Consider the following 15,921-nt stretch of genomic DNA (forward strand, 5'->3'; position numbering starts at 1 on the left):
GGGAACTGGAGACCTGCACGGTTCGAGTGAGACTTTGCCTTTCCCTTAACTTGTCCTCCTTTGTTACGTCCACGATGCCGATGCCGTACAACCACACGGGTTTACGGTTTGAAAGAAAATAAGATATTTTTTGGGGTCCGCGTGTTTTATACTCTAGCGGTACACACTCACAGGATAGAGACAAATCGGTAGACTTAGCCAGAGGGACGAGTCCAACGAGGCGAACGAATGAGCGTTAAAAGGGAGCGCAAAAAAAATACATTCATTACGATTTCTTCGCTCGTTGGATTCACATGCAGGCTAAAAAGGGTCCTTTTCAGGATCACAAAATTATCTTCAATCTAAAGAGTTTATTGTTTTGTTATCACTCGATATCCTCATTTTGTTCGGCTGAACCTTCTTGTTTAGAGATTTGTTGCCACTCGCCACAGCTTTCACAGTTGGAAAATTTCTTCCCATCCAGCTTTGTCACATGTTGTACAGTAAATTACATTCAATGCGACGTGCCGAAGCGCCACTCAGTATCGCATTGGAGGCGATTTTAACCTGTAATTGAACATTTGCGATGACAGTGGTACAGTGTCGACTTTCAATGTGGGGTCATAATTTGGATCTCTATGTTTACAAAAACTTCCAACTAAATAAGTCGCATTACATGTCCGTCCAATTAGCTTAATGTCGAACTAATTGTAAATTACTGTACTTTCAATCTGGAAAAAAATTAAGAATTGGTGAAAATTGAATAATCAGGAAAGTCCCCAACTATCAATAAGCTCAGAACAACTGTCAAATTCACATACTCATCAGATCCTGGCAAACAAATTATGGAAAAATCAATTTGTGTTTTATTATTATTTTGGATAATGTTTTAGAAAGCATTGAACTGTATTTCCTAAACTCTTTTTTGGAAGGTTTAATGGCCCTGAAAAGCGCCTTGTTTTATGGAATGGTTCCAATTTAGAAAACTTAGTACTCGTGGTATTGAAGAAAACCATTTCGAACGCCCTCGATGACGCCTTGTTCTGGATTTGCCACCAAAGCAGTTTGTATAAAGAACAAACTTTTTCCTTCTGCTACCTGATGCCGTTTTGCGATTGCGTTTGCCATTCGCCACTCGCTGCAACTGCCTGTTGTCTTGATGTCCACCGAACCGAATGTGTTCTGTTCCGAATGCGGGTTTTCTTATCGTCGCGAGCAGCTTTGCCAGCTAACTCGATCACTTCGGCGGCCGAAACTATATAACGCCGGCTAGGTGGACTGGTGCACTGGTACTAACGCGCTCGGCCTAGCTACCCTTGCGGGGAACTCCAGATCAACACGGTTCGAGCGGGATTTTGATTTCCCTTCACTTTTCCTCCTTTACCATGTCCAGACATGGCTGCTTGGGTTGGTTTGTTGATGTGTTGTGATGCGAACCGATGTGGTGTACGGTTTGAATGAGAATGATCGTTACGGCAGCGGAGCGGGGATTTTTAAGCTGACTGGCTGGCTCGAGAGTTACGCATGTGTGAGACTGCGACCAATGTTTCGTTAATTTTTTTCTTTTTCCTTCCCAATCGTGCTTCATTCTATTTCGCTGCTGCTCTGGTTGCCCGTTTTGGTCGGTACGATTTGAGGAGCACAAAATGGACCAATCAAAAATGGGCACATAGTGCATTTTGACAATGCTTGATATTTCACAATTATTCAATTATTTATCTCAAGAAAAATGAAATGTTATTCGTTATGATAGATGCGTAGATATATTTCCTATCAATTGATGCAAAAACCTTTGCGATCTATTGAGAAATACTCGAGTTATAAGCGTTCCAAATCTTGCATTTTTTCCTACTTGTTCAGTGCCTAGATTTCCATTTCACCCCCTATATCTTCCGGTTAGACGTAGTCCTACGTCAATAAAACACAAATTGATTTTTCCATAATTTGTTTGCCAGGATCTGATGAGTATGTGAATTTGACAGTTGTTCTGAGCTTATTGATAGTTGGGGACTTTCCTGATTATTCAATTTTCACCAATTCTTAATTTTTTTCCAGATTGAAAGTACAGTAATTTACAATTAGTTCGACATTAAGCTAATTGGACGGACATGTAATGCGACTTATTTAGTTGGAAGTTTTTGTAAACATAGAGATCCAAATTATGACCCCACATTGAAAGTCGACACTGTACCACTGTCATCGCAAATGTTCAATTACAGGTTAAAATCGCCTCCAATGCGATACTGAGTGGCGCTTCGGCACGTCGCATTGAATGTAATTTACTGTACAACATGTGACAAAGCTGGATGGGAAGAAATTTTCCAACTGTGAAAGCTGTGGCGAGTGGCAACAAATCTCTAAACAAGAAGGTTTAGCCGAACAAAATGAGGATATCGAGTGATAACAAAACAATAAACTTTTTAGATTGAAGATAATTTTGTGATCCTGAAAAGGACCCTTTTTAGCCTGCATGTGAATCCAACGAGCGAAGAAATCGTAATGAATGTATTTTTTTTGCGCTCCCTTTTAACGCTCATTCGTTCGCCTCGTTGGACTCGTCCCTCTGGCTAAGTCTACCGATTTGTCTCTATCCTGTGAGTGTGTACCGCTAGAGTATAAAACACGCGGACCCCAAAAAATATCTTATTTTCTTTCAAACCGTAAACCCGTGTGGTTGTACGGCATCGGCATCGTGGACGTAACAAAGGAGGACAAGTTAAGGGAAAGGCAAAGTCTCACTCGAACCGTGCAGGTCTCCAGTTCCCTGTTGGTCGCATTCACTGATTGCTCCGCAAGGGTAACTAGGCCGAACGGATTGGTGCCGGAGCACCAGTATACCTAACAGCGATTATAGAGTTTCGGCCGTCGGAGTGCTCGAGTTGGCTTGCAAAGCTGCTCACGACAATCAGAAAACCCGCATCAAGAACAGAGCAGCTTCGGTTCGGCGCTCATCAAGGCAACAATTAGTTTCAGTGAGTGGCAAAGTGTTTCTCCGGCACGTCGCATTAAATGTAATTTACTGAACAACATGTCACAAGCTGGATGGGAATAAATTTTCCAACTGTGAAAGCTGTGGCGAGTGGCAAACGCAATAGCTAAACAGGAAGGTTTAACCGAACAAGATGGGAATATCGAGTGATAACAAAAACACAACACCAAAGGTTCTTTTCAGAACCATCAACATATTCATAAAGAGTAAACAGTAAACTAATCCATTTTTCAGGTAGATAGGTAGGTATTCACGTAGGAGAAGAAAATAAAACAATATATTTAAAATATATATTTAACAAAAGCTGTCCCCTGTGTATAGTCCTACGTCACTCGGGTTATGTCCCCGACATTACCCACCCGTCTTTTTCAATCCAATCAGACACAGTGTATGATTTTTCCGGAGCAAAACACGATACGTGTTTCAATTGTGTTGATGTAGTGATTCGCAAATGGAGATGCGATCAATCAAATGTTTTTGATCAAATAATATGTAACCCATCCATTGCAGCGTTTTACGAAACCATTCTTCACCAGGTGCTAATGAACGGGAGTTTTAAATATTTCCGTAGTGAATCTGTATTGCAAAAATTACTTAATTAAAAAAGAGCATCGCTTTTAGGAACACATCTCCAGAGATATTTCCCATGCATCAAAGAATGTGTTGTTCGCTTTCTATTTTCGCAAACCTCAATAATTAGAAGCGAAGGAGCGGAAGCTGAATCGGAACCCCCACCAAAAAGATAATGTCATACTTTTAAAACATTCGACAAAAAAAATTAGATACAGAGTGTGAAGTCGAAATTTGTAAGTAATTTTTGAAATTACTTGAAAAATCAACGCTCATGCGTTATACACTAACACTATACAATAAATAGAAAAAACAGTTTATGGCACTTTTTAAAATCGATGCAAAAAAGACGGGTGGGTAATGTCGGGGACATAACCGGAGTGACGTAGGACTATGCAAAGGGGACAGCTTTTGTTAAATATATATTTTAAATATATTGTTTTATTTTCTTCACCTACGTGAATACCTACCTATCTACCTGAAAAATGGATTAGTTTACTGTTTACTCTTTATGAATATGTTAATGGTTCTGAAAAGAACCTTTGGTGTTGTGTTTTTGTTATCACTCGATATTCCCATCTTGTTTGGCTAAACCTTCCTGTTTAGCGATTTGTTGTCACTCGCCACAGCTTTCACAGTTGGAAAATTTCTCCCCATCCAGCTTGTGACATATTTTACAGTAAATTACATTCAATGGCACGTCGCATTACCACCACTCAGTGCCGGATTGGAGGTAATTTTAACCTGTAATTGAACATTTGCGATGACAGTGGTACAGTGTCGACTTTCAATGTGGGATCATAATTTGGATCTCTATGTTTACAAAAATGTCCAACTAAATAAGTCACATTACATGTCCGTCCAATTAGCTAAATGTCGAATTAATTGTAGATTACTGTACTTTCAATCTGGAAACAATTTAAGAATTGGTGAAAATTGAATAATCAGGAAAGTCCCCAACTATCAATAAGCTCAGAACAACTGCCAAATTCACATAAAGTCTGCTTCATTTAATATTGGAACACAAACAATTGCGTGTAGTTCAGTCATTTATTAACGAATTCATAATTTGTTTTTCATACAAATGTAGCATTTTCTTTACTCTTTTATAAAAAAAAATTTAAAAAAATATTAATTGCTGTTTCGAAGAAATTCTCGTACTTTTCCCGTAATACGGCACATTAGGCGGCGCACACCATTTTCGTCCACCGTTTTGGCGATTTGATTCCACCAGTTCTTCATTTGAGTCATGTTCCTAACAAGTTTTCCCTTTGCCTTAAGCCTCCGCTTCGTGATTGCCCAGTATTTCTCTATCGGCCGGAACTGGGGGCAGTTTGGGGGGTTGAGGTCCTTCGGTATTACGCTGACCCCGTTCGTTGCGTACCATTCCATAACCGTTTTGCTGTAATGGCAGCTTGCAAGGTCCGGCCAAAACATTACTGGACGGTCGTGGGCACGAATAAACGGCAGAATCCGTTTCTGTATGCACTCTTTTTTGTAGACTTCTGATGTCATTGTCTTGTCAGTGAGAAAGACTTTGGTTTTCTGTCAACAACTGCATATCCCCTGCCAAATCATGTACTTGCGGGCGAATTTATCCGCAAACACGAACTTAAATTTTGCAGGTACATCCCCCCGAGCCGTCGCCAAATAAAATTTTTGACCTGGGATTTGCCCAAAGTCCGCCTTCACGTAGGTCTCATCGTCCATCAGAATACATCCGTCGAACTTGGTCAGCACTTGGTCGTACAGCTTTCGAGCACGGATTCTGGCCACATTTTTCTGCTTCAGCGTCCGATTTGGCTGTTTGCTGGCTCGGAATGACCTTATTCCTTCCCGGAGACGAATTCGTCGCACCGTACTGTGAGCGGCCTGGAACTTATTGGCCAAATCGCGGACTGAAAGATTGGGATTCCTCTTGACGGCTCTGATGACTTTCCCACGCAGTTTCCGGTCGACAGTTCCACTCCGACGCTTCGAATGCGGCTTCCGAGCCGTCGTCAATGTTTCCTTGTACTGCTTGATAACACGCCATACGATATTTCTGGGCATTTTAAGCTGTTTAGCTAGCTTAGATGCCGACAACAATGGATTTTCAAGAAAACTGTGCACAATTTTATCTCTCCGTTCGGCTTCCATGGCGGTTGTTTACAAAATGCTATCGTTTGGTGTTATGACATAAATACATGGTGAAAGGTAATGAATTTCCCGACACGTGGGTGAAAAAAGTTTCCAAATCCGTCCACTAGGAGCGCCACAATGAGCAAAAGAATTTGTTCCAATATTAAATGAAGCAGACTTTACTCATCAAATCCTGGCAAACAAATTATGAAAACATCAATTTGTGTTTTATTATTATTTTGGATAATGTTTTAAAAAGCATTGAACTTTATTTCCTAAACTCTTTTTTGGAAGGTTTAATGGCCCTGAAAAGCGCTTTGTTTTATGGAATGGTTCCAATTTAGAAAACTTAGTACTCGTGGTTTTGAAAAAAAACCATTTCGAACGCCTTCGATGCCGCCTTGTTCTGGATTTGCCACCAAAGCAGTTTGTATAAAGAACAAACTTTTTTCTTCTGCTACCTGATGCCGATTTGCGATTGCGTTTGCCACTCGCCATTTGCTACAACTGCCTGTTGTCTTGATGTCCGCCGAACCGAATGTGTTATGTTCCGAACGCAGGTTTTCTTATCGTCGCGAGCAGCTTTGCCAGCTAACTCGATCACTCCGGCGGCCGAAACTATATAACGCCGGCTAGGTGGACTGGTACACAGGTACTAACGCGCTCGACCTAGCTACCTTTTCCGGTGCAATTGGCGGATACACCTACGGGAAATTGCAGACCACCACGGTTCGAGCGAGATTTTGCCTTTCCCTTCTCTTTTCCTCCTTTGTTGAGTACACGATGCCGATGCCGTACAACCACACGGGTTTACGGTTTGAAAGAAAATAAGATATTTTTTTGGGGTCCGCGTGTTTTATACTCTAGCGGTACACACTCACAGGATAGAGACAAATCGGCAGACTCAGCCAAAGGGGCGGGTCCAACGAGACGAACGAATGAGCGTTAAAAGGGAGCGATGGCAAAAAAAATACATTCATTACGATTTGTTCGCTCGTTGGATTCACATACAGACTAAAAAGGATCCTTTTCAGGATCACAAAAAGTCTAAAGAGTTTATTGTTTTGTTATCACTCGATATCCCCATCTTGTTCGACTAAACCTTCCTGTTTAGCGATTTGTTGTCACTCGCCACAGCTTTCACAGTTGGAAAATTTCTTCCCATCCAGCTTGTGACATATTTTACAGTATATTACATTCAATGACACGTCGCATTACCACTACTCAGTGTCGGGTTGGAGGTAATTTTAACCTGTAATTGAACATTTGCGATGACAGTGGTACAGTGTCGACTTTCAATGTGGGATCATAATTTGGATCTCTATGTTTACAAAAATGTCCAACTAAATAAGTCACATTACATGTCCGTCCAATTAGCTAAATGTCGAACTAATTGTAGATTACTGTACTTTCAATCTGGAAACAATTTAAGAATTGGTGAAAATTGAATAATCAGGAAAGTCCCCAACTATCAATAAGCTCAGAACAACTGCCAAATTCACATACTCATCAAATCCTGGCAAACAAATTATGAAAACATCAATTTGTGTTTTATTATTATTTTGGATAATGTTTTAGAAAGCATTGAACTTTATTTCCTAAACTCTTTTTTGGAAGGTTTAATGGCCCTGAAAAGCGCCTTGTTTTATGGAATGGTTCCAATTTAGAAAACTTAGTACTCGTGGTTTTGAAAAAAACCATTTCGAACGCCTTCGATGCCGTCTTGTTCTGGATTTGCCACCAAAGCAGTTTGTATAAAGAACAAACTTTTTTCTTCTGCTACCTGATGCCGTTTAGCGATTGCGTTTGTCACTCGCCATTCGCTGCAACTGCCTGTTGTCTTGATGTCCGCCGAACCGAATGTGTTATGTTCCGAGCGCAGGTTTTCTTATCGTCGCGAGCAGCTTTGCCAGCTAACTCGATCACTCCGGCGGCCGAAACTATATAACGCCGGCTAGGTGGACTGGTACACAGGTACTAACGCGCTCGACCTAGCTACCTTTTCCGGTGCAATTGGCGGATACACCTACGGGAAATTGCAGACCACCACGGTTCGAGCGAGATTTTGCCTTTCCCTTCTCTTTTCCTCCTTTGCCATATCCAACCATGGCTGCTTGTGTTGGTTTGTTGATGTGAGGTGATGCGAAACGATGTGGTGTACGGTTCGGATGAGAATGATCGTTACGGCAGCGGAGAGGGGATTTTTAAGCTGAATGGCTGGCTCGAGAATTACGCATGTGTGAGACTGCGACCAATGTTTCCCTCATTTTTTTCTTTTTCCTTTCCAATCGTGCTTCATTCTATTTCGCTGCTGCTCTGGTTGCCCGTTTTGGTCGGTACGATTTGAGGAGCACAAAATGGACCAATCAAAAATGGGCACATAGTGTATTTGGACAATGCTTGATATTTCACAATTATTCAATTATTTATCTCAAGAAAAATGAAATGTTATTCATTATGATAGATGCGTAGATATATTTCCTATCAATTGATGCAAAAACCTTTGCGATCTATTGAGAAATGCTCGAGTTATAAGCGTTCCAAATCTTGCATTTTTTCCTACTTGTTCAGTGCCTAGATTTCCATTTCACCCCCTATATCTTCCGGTTAGACGTAGTCCTACGTCAAAAAAATAAATAAAATTTCGTTTGTTTTTCGTCGAATTAACGAACTAACTTTGCACACAATTTATTGAAGTTTTCAAAACTGCCTATCGATTAGCAGTGCGTTCATCATTTTCAGTGCGTTCATCAACAATTATTAATCGTCAAAGACGATGGAGCACTTTTTCATTCAAACAAAAATAACTTTGTATTGAAAGGTCCCACAGGAAAGTACTTGGAATCCAATGGAAGCTACATTCACACACACCAAGATAACAATGGGTCCGTTGTATATTCCAAAACTTGAAGCTTTGAAATGTTGCAGTTGAAGCTCTGAAATGATGTATTATACTTATGACAGACATACAACTGTACTAGCGTTGTACTTCGAAAATTGTATGTCTGTCACCATGTACAGCGCTAGAACCATGCAAGCAACTCGGTACAATCGCTGTACCTGTACCGACCTATTTTACCGCTGTACATGGCTACAGTTGTACTGTGCGCAGCGCCATAGATGGTTAGTGGTGGGTAGCATGAACAAATCGAATCAAAACATTTGGTATACATTCTTTTCATTGACTTTCTCTTGAGTTAATAATACCAGGGACAGACATACAGCTGTACTTGCGTTGTAAGAGTACAGCGTTGTACAGGTACTATCGTACCATGACAGACATTGTGGCTGCAGGGTATCGTGCTGATTACGCTGGAGGAAAGATCCTCTCTGGAGCCACCAAATGTGGCTGCAGGGTATCGTGCTGATTACGCTGGAGGAAAGATCCTCTCTGGAGCCACCAAATGTGGCTGCAGTTCGAGATCGTGCTGATGACACGAAGGGAAAGCCCTTTACTGGACGCTATGTGGTAGGCCAGATCACGTAGAGCGCATAACGAGTATGCGCCTACTGGTGCGATCCGGTAGTACCGCGTCACTTGGGAGTTTGGCCGGGCGGAGCCAAGGGAAGGAAAAGGGAGAGGAAGGGTGGTTGGAATTTCGGATCTTTGGAGGAGGGGTGTTCAATACTTACCAGCGCTTGTTGCGCTGGGATCTGCCGGCGATGATGTCCAGGGTGCTCCCGATGGTGTCCAGGATGCTCGGGCGATGTCCAGGGTTGTGATACGTTTATGACAAAAAAGAGGGGTTCGGTACTTCGCCACGACGCTCCTACGTCCGTGGTATGGTTGAGAGTGTCCAGTTGAGAGTGCGTTTATTCTGTTCAAGTTTTCTCTTATATACAGACATTGCCTTCTTATCTACCCCAGAAGGGCGTAGCATAAGAGAGAGAAAATTACAATTATTTATTCTAAGCCAGACGGGCGAACGAGGGATGATTATTAACACGCTCGCAGGCGTGTTATCTTTTCCTCTCCGTTTTATTACTTATTGTCCTAGCTCGGAGATAGGCTCCGTTTATAGCACCCATAGTGCTCTCTTTTTGGGATTTCTCCCGTCCTTCGGTATTTACGATCGGAGATAGGCTCTGATCGTAAACACATTACGTCGTTTTGCTTATTTTTGTTTTGTTCTCCTTCCCGGCGGGTTATCGCTGGCCGGAGGAGTTTTATGATATTTAGGTTTTCAGCTAGCAATAATCGCACTTCGGAAAAACCTCATTAGTTACGATAAAGCCACTGCGCAAGCTATTCTGTGTATTTAGGATAGAGCGCGATCTAAGCATCCGCTCTATCGTTCTCGCCATGAATCACGCTCTAAAGGCATGATCCGTGCGGCGACATACCGGCCCTCGTAAATCGCGTAAGGCAGATTTACCAATTGAGCTACGCCGCATCTGTTTCTAATAATTTTTTCTTCTATGCTTCTGATGCTGTATCTTTTATTACTGTATAATTCGCAATTGTTTCATCTTATATTCTCTTTTCAATATTATGTTTTTCTTACATTCAATTTCCTAACCTGAAGTTATACAATGCAATTCGTTTGCTATGAGCGGATGACTTCCGTTTATTCTTCATACATGGTGTGTTATAAATTCATTCTTTGCTTCGTTACAATTTATTAGCCACTTTGCCTTCAGATTCATTTACAATGCAAATCCTATTCATTTTAGCTTTGTGTTACACTTCATTTTACTCTCGCAGGAGTATTCAATTTTCAAATTCAATACTTCTTCTATCCATAGAAGAGTCTTCAACTTTATGTACTTTAATAGCCATACAACGGCGCCTAATTGCTTCTTTCACTGAACAAATTATATTTTTTTTTTTACTATTACATTAGACGACATATCTTCTCGTCAGTTTATGCAACCCTTTGTTGCTTATATTTCTTATTCATTGTCAGATTCCTCATTTTGACTACAATTATTTCATATTCAATTATTTTCTTCTATTTTACATTTTGTGTACTTATGGTCTAACAGAGTTTTAAATCACTTTTTCTCTTCAATTCTTCGGCATGCCGCCTTGCTTCATTGAACGTCCCTCCAATGCTTGGTTTTAAAGCGCTGTGTCTTCTAATTGTTGCCGGTTCAATAGGTTGTCCATTCGGATATGGACATCGGGTCCTGCTGTGGCTCTGGATCTGGTGCAGCATCTTCGTCTGCAGCAACGTAGATAAATGATCCCGATTATAATCATTAGTATGCTTACGAAAAGGGCGGCGTTCCTCCAAAGATACTTCGATTTCGGATGGAAGGGATCCAAACTGTTGTACACGGTTATCATAGCGTTGTTATCGTAGGGATTATCGGGCTTCGGCTCCACCACATCTTTTACGGTGTCATTGAATTCGTCCAATAGGTGATCGGCCACCTGGTATTTAGATTTGAAGTATGTTGCAATCTTCTTGTTCATGCCATTTAAACTTGCATGTATCGTTTTGTTGTTGGATTGTATACGGCAATCTGGCTACTGCTGCCTCATAAGGTGGTGACATTACCACGTTGTCGCAATGTATAACTATTGCCTTTGTATCGGATGCATAGTATAAAACGGTATTAGGAGTGGACAGTGTCTCCATCATAGCGTAAGGCGTGGTTAACAGTTTTGTTGCACATTTGCGGGTACTTGCGATATGCAGTATGACAGCCGCTACGCAATCCACTTCCTTACTCAGTTCTGGTTGAACCGTAATTAAATGCGTATCATTCAGTTTTGTTAGTTCGATCGATGGGTAGAAGAAGTCTTGGTTGTGGCCTACCGCGATGCGATCATGTTCTGTTACAATAATTGAGCCATTCTCAGCCCGTGGGATCGGTATTATCTTAAATACCTCGAACTCAACTTTGTTGATGACAACACTCGTCATGGTAATTATGAGGGAGCCGTTGACTACACGCGTGTTGTATTTTACGGCTGATGGGTGATCCAGGACAATGTAACCAGTCGGCAACGCTTGTGAAATGTTTTTTCTGGTTTGGGCTAGTTCGTCGACGGACAAAGGAAACGTTCGAACTTTCCTATATCTATTCAATGTTCCATCGATAACTTCTCGTGCCAATATCGTGGTTTCTAACATCGTTGTTCGTAACCTTTGAACCTTATCCGCAGAATATAATTGTTTTAATTGAGTCATGTCTTTGTACAATTTATAGTATCTCTCGTTAAGCTGTTCTCCCATTTTGGACGCCTTGGTATTCATTTTTACCATTGACTCCGATATTTGGTGAATTTTTTCGTCTTCATGAACCCTCATTGCCTGTAGCTCGTTTTCCATATCGTCGCTACCAAATATTAAGTCCGCCAAAAAACCGAAGAACCCTTTGCTTCGTTTAGTTCTCGTTGTCTGCTTGATCTCATCAATCGCATCATCGCATAAACGTTCAACAGATGTTGCAATTTGCTCTAGGAGAGAGTCTTCGATGACAAACTCCATGTCTTTCATCGCTACTGTCACATTATTCCGTATCGAGTTAATTACTTCAATGTCTTCATCGGGCACTACGTTGGTTTGTATATTCGTTTGCCATATGCCTCTATGTAATAAGCACGTTCCTTCGTGGTCGAACATTAGACCGTCTTTGTTAACGGGTTTTATGGATATAGCGTTGATCAACGTGAACGACATTACGAACAACATCATTATTTTCAATATACGTGAGATGTTGAACCAAGATTTAGAAATGCCTTTTGTTGTAGTCTTATTTCTACGTCTTTTTTTTCGCGTTGATTTTTTTGATTTATCTTCGGTCGAGGTTATCAGCATTACGTTGTTAGAACTCGCGGTGGTATACTTGTTGACCGGTTCTAAGGGCAAGGGGTTGTCGTTGACTCTTATTGGTTGTCTGATGCTAAATTCATCGATTGAGAAGTGCGCAGCCATCATATCTCGTAGTTCTTTATCGTGTTGCAATAGTTCATGATCGTTTTGATAAATTGATCTGACATTACCGAAAATAAACCATCCAAGCTTACTTCGGACTGCTATTGGGTCATTGTCACTTCCCCTTCTTGTTTCCATGGCGGTAAGCAAATGGCTTTGATTCAGCCCTATGAGAATTGTTGGCCTTGCAAGCTCGTAGCTTTCGATCGGAAGGTTTTCCAAATGCGGATATTTTGTAGCCATTGCTTTGTAGTTCATTGTCTGAGTCGGAAGTTGTAAGTTTTTAATGGTTCTTACACCGTCAAGTCGGTACGACCTTCTGGACGACCCCTGAATGCGAACTTGTACTTTTCTACTGTTCAGCTCGTTTCGAGACACGTCCTGTGTCCATTTTAATTGTAGTGGTTCTTCTCTGCCGTATAGGTCCAAGGAGTTTGCCATTTCCTCATCTAGCAATGTCAGGGAAGACCCTGTGTCTAGGAAGGCATATGTATCGACTGAATGCCTTCCGTGTTGAAGTGTTACTGGAATCACCTGGTAGTATATCTCGTTTGCTGAGGACTTGTGAATATTGCAGTTGGCTTCAAGCGGAACTGTAGCGGACGTATTACGAGGTGTTGGTTCCATGTCTGGATTCGAGTGTAACATTCTGTGGTGGTGCTTGTTACATCCACTCAAGCCGCACCTCCTAGATCGTCTGCAATCTTTAACCATATGTCCGGTGCCTAGACATCCGAAACATATTTTACATTGTACTGCCAATCGACATCTTTTTTGGATGTTGGAGTTCTTAAATTCCGTGCAATCGAAGATTTTATGGTTATTCGAGCAAACCGGACATTTCATGCGTGGCATCTCTTGATGGACATGTATCTGGCTTCTAACTGTAGAAGGTAGAGGAGAAGCCATATTCCTCATTATTTTGGCGTGAGGTTTCAGCCAGTTACTCATTTCTTCTAAAGATGGGGCATCACCAGTCGTCGTTCTATGGCGTGTCCATTCTATTTGCAGGTTATAAGGTAGTCTCTTAACTAGGTCTTCTATTAACCTCGCATCTAGTAGGTAACCTCTTTGATTTATGATCGTCATGTTTGCCACCATATTTTCTAAAGCATCTGACATTTCGATTATTATTGATCTACTTTCTCTTTTAAGCTTCTGTAGATCGTGCAGTAGTTCCTCATATATGAATTTAGGGTTTCCGAAATTTTCCTCTAGTCTCTCTATTATACTCGGAACATTTTCCGAGTTTATAAATAGTTGCTGCACGCTTCTAGCTGCGCGTCCTTCAAGGGCAGCTTCAAGTCTGGAGAGATTTTCATGATTGGAAAACGCACATTCTCTCGTGCTGACTTCGTAGATCCTTTTGAATTTAGCCCAATCTTTGGGCGACCCGCTGAATTTTGGCAAGGGAGTCAAAGCTTGCCTCTTCATTAGAATCGTAAAATCTCCATGCTGTGGAGCTGGCATCATTGCACTCTGCTCCCAGCCAATTGATGGACCGGATCTCATTGGTAGTGGTGTTTGAATCGTTGCTCGGTCACGTTGTTGCCCGGAGATATTGATTAGGGGTTCAGTTGACTGCGCTTGCGCCGGAGAGCATGGTAATTCTGTTTGTCGCTGTGTTGCTATTGTCGTTGCGCCCACGACTAAAGCGTTGAGTGATGCCTGCATTGTTACTATTTCCTTTTTTAATGTGGTTATGTTGTTGCGTTCGCTAACATGCATCTCAGCTAGTTGTGTAACTAGATTCGTCAGCTCCTCTATCTGTTTTTGTTCCCTCGAATTAGTTGAGGGATGAGACGCTGCAGGTGCCTGTGCCTTTCCCTCACTTTCGTTTGTTTTGGTAGGGGAACAAAGCGAGCATACTAAATAGGTTTCCTCTTCAGTGGGTGTATGTCCTACACAGGAATGATGATAATTCCTTTTGCACTGTCTGCATTGGACCAGATTGTCTAGTTCAATTTTCTTGCCACATGCATCACAGCACGGGCGTGATGATCTCGTAAAGCTTGATATCATTATTCCTGAGTGAGGAGCCTGGTTGCCGTCACTCGATGTTTAAACTGTGTTATAATGCGCAAGTGGCGAGGCGCCTGGTTGCCTTCGCCTTGTCTTAAACCAAGCGTGGCGCCTAGTTGCCTACGCTGATTTCAAACGTTGCACAATATTCGTCTTCCGGCCCTCGTGACCGGATTACAGTTGATGTTGACGAGGCGCCTGGTTGCCTTCGTCCAACTATGCCTGACTGGCGATCGGTCTGTTTATAAAGCTGGACTTGTTTCAACAAGATGCCGATTTCTACGGCCTAATTTGTCCGTCTTTCAGGACCTAATTTCTGTTTCTTGAAATGCGCAATTTGCCTCTTGGCTAAATGGTGATGTCCACAGACAACCTCACCTTGTTCGTCTTTACAAGACCGAACCTCTCCGTTCAACGACGGGCGCAAATCAATTTAACAGGATTCTCAACTCAACCGAGCGTGTTGTGAGTTCGTACAGTGTCTTTAGGAAAAGACTCCTCTCTGGAGCCACCAAATGTGGCTGCAGGGTATCGTGCTGATTACGCTGGAGGAAAGATCCTCTCTGGAGCCACCAAATGTGGCTGCAGGGTATCGTGCTGATTACGCTGGAGGAAAGATCCTCTCTGGAGCCACCAAATGTGGCTGCAGTTCGAGATCGTGCTGATGACACGAAGGGAAAGCCCTTTACTGGACGCTATGTGGTAGGCCAGATCACGTAGAGCGCATAACGAGTATGCGCCTACTGGTGCGATCCGGTAGTACCGCGTCACTTGGGAGTTTGGCCGGGCGGAGCCAAGGGAAGGAAAAGGGAGAGGAAGGGTGGTTGGAATTTCGGATCTTTGGAGGAGGGGTGTTCAATACTTACCAGCGCTTGTTGCGCTGGGATCTGCCGGCGATGATGTCCAGGGTGCTCCCGATGGTGTCCAGGATGCTCGGGCGATGTCCAGGGTTGTGATACGTTTATGACAAAAAAGAGGGGTTCGGTACTTCGCCACGACGCTCCTACGTCCGTGGTATGGTTGAGAGTGTCCAGTTGAGAGTGCGTTTATTCTGTTCAAGTTTTCTCTTATATACAGACATTGCCTTCTTATCTACCCCAGAAGGGCGTAGCATAAGAGAGAGAAAATTACAATTATTTATTCTAAGCCAGACGGGCGAACGAGGGATGATTATTAACACGCTCGCAGGCGTGTTATCTTTTCCTCTCCGTTTTATTACTTATTGTCCTAGCTCGGAGATAGGCTCCGTTTATAGCACCCATAGTGCTCTCTTTTTGGGATTTCTCCCGTCCTTCGGTATTTACGATCGGAGATAGGCTCTGATCGTAAACACATTACGTCGTTTTGCTTATT

The 15,921-nt window shown here is 42.2% G+C and overlaps 1 pseudogene; it reads right to left on the bottom strand.

The window, feature by feature from the left end:
* Positions 1-9,779: 9,779 nt before the first annotated feature.
* On the bottom strand, positions 9,780-9,908 carry LOC129780803 (U4 spliceosomal RNA; annotated as a pseudogene).
* Between the last annotated feature and the right edge of the window lie 6,013 nt (positions 9,909-15,921).

The sequence above is a fragment of the Toxorhynchites rutilus genome, chromosome 3 (genome assembly GCF_029784135.1).
Source record: "Toxorhynchites rutilus septentrionalis strain SRP chromosome 3, ASM2978413v1, whole genome shotgun sequence".
Classification (NCBI taxonomy): domain Eukaryota; kingdom Metazoa; phylum Arthropoda; class Insecta; order Diptera; family Culicidae; genus Toxorhynchites; species Toxorhynchites rutilus.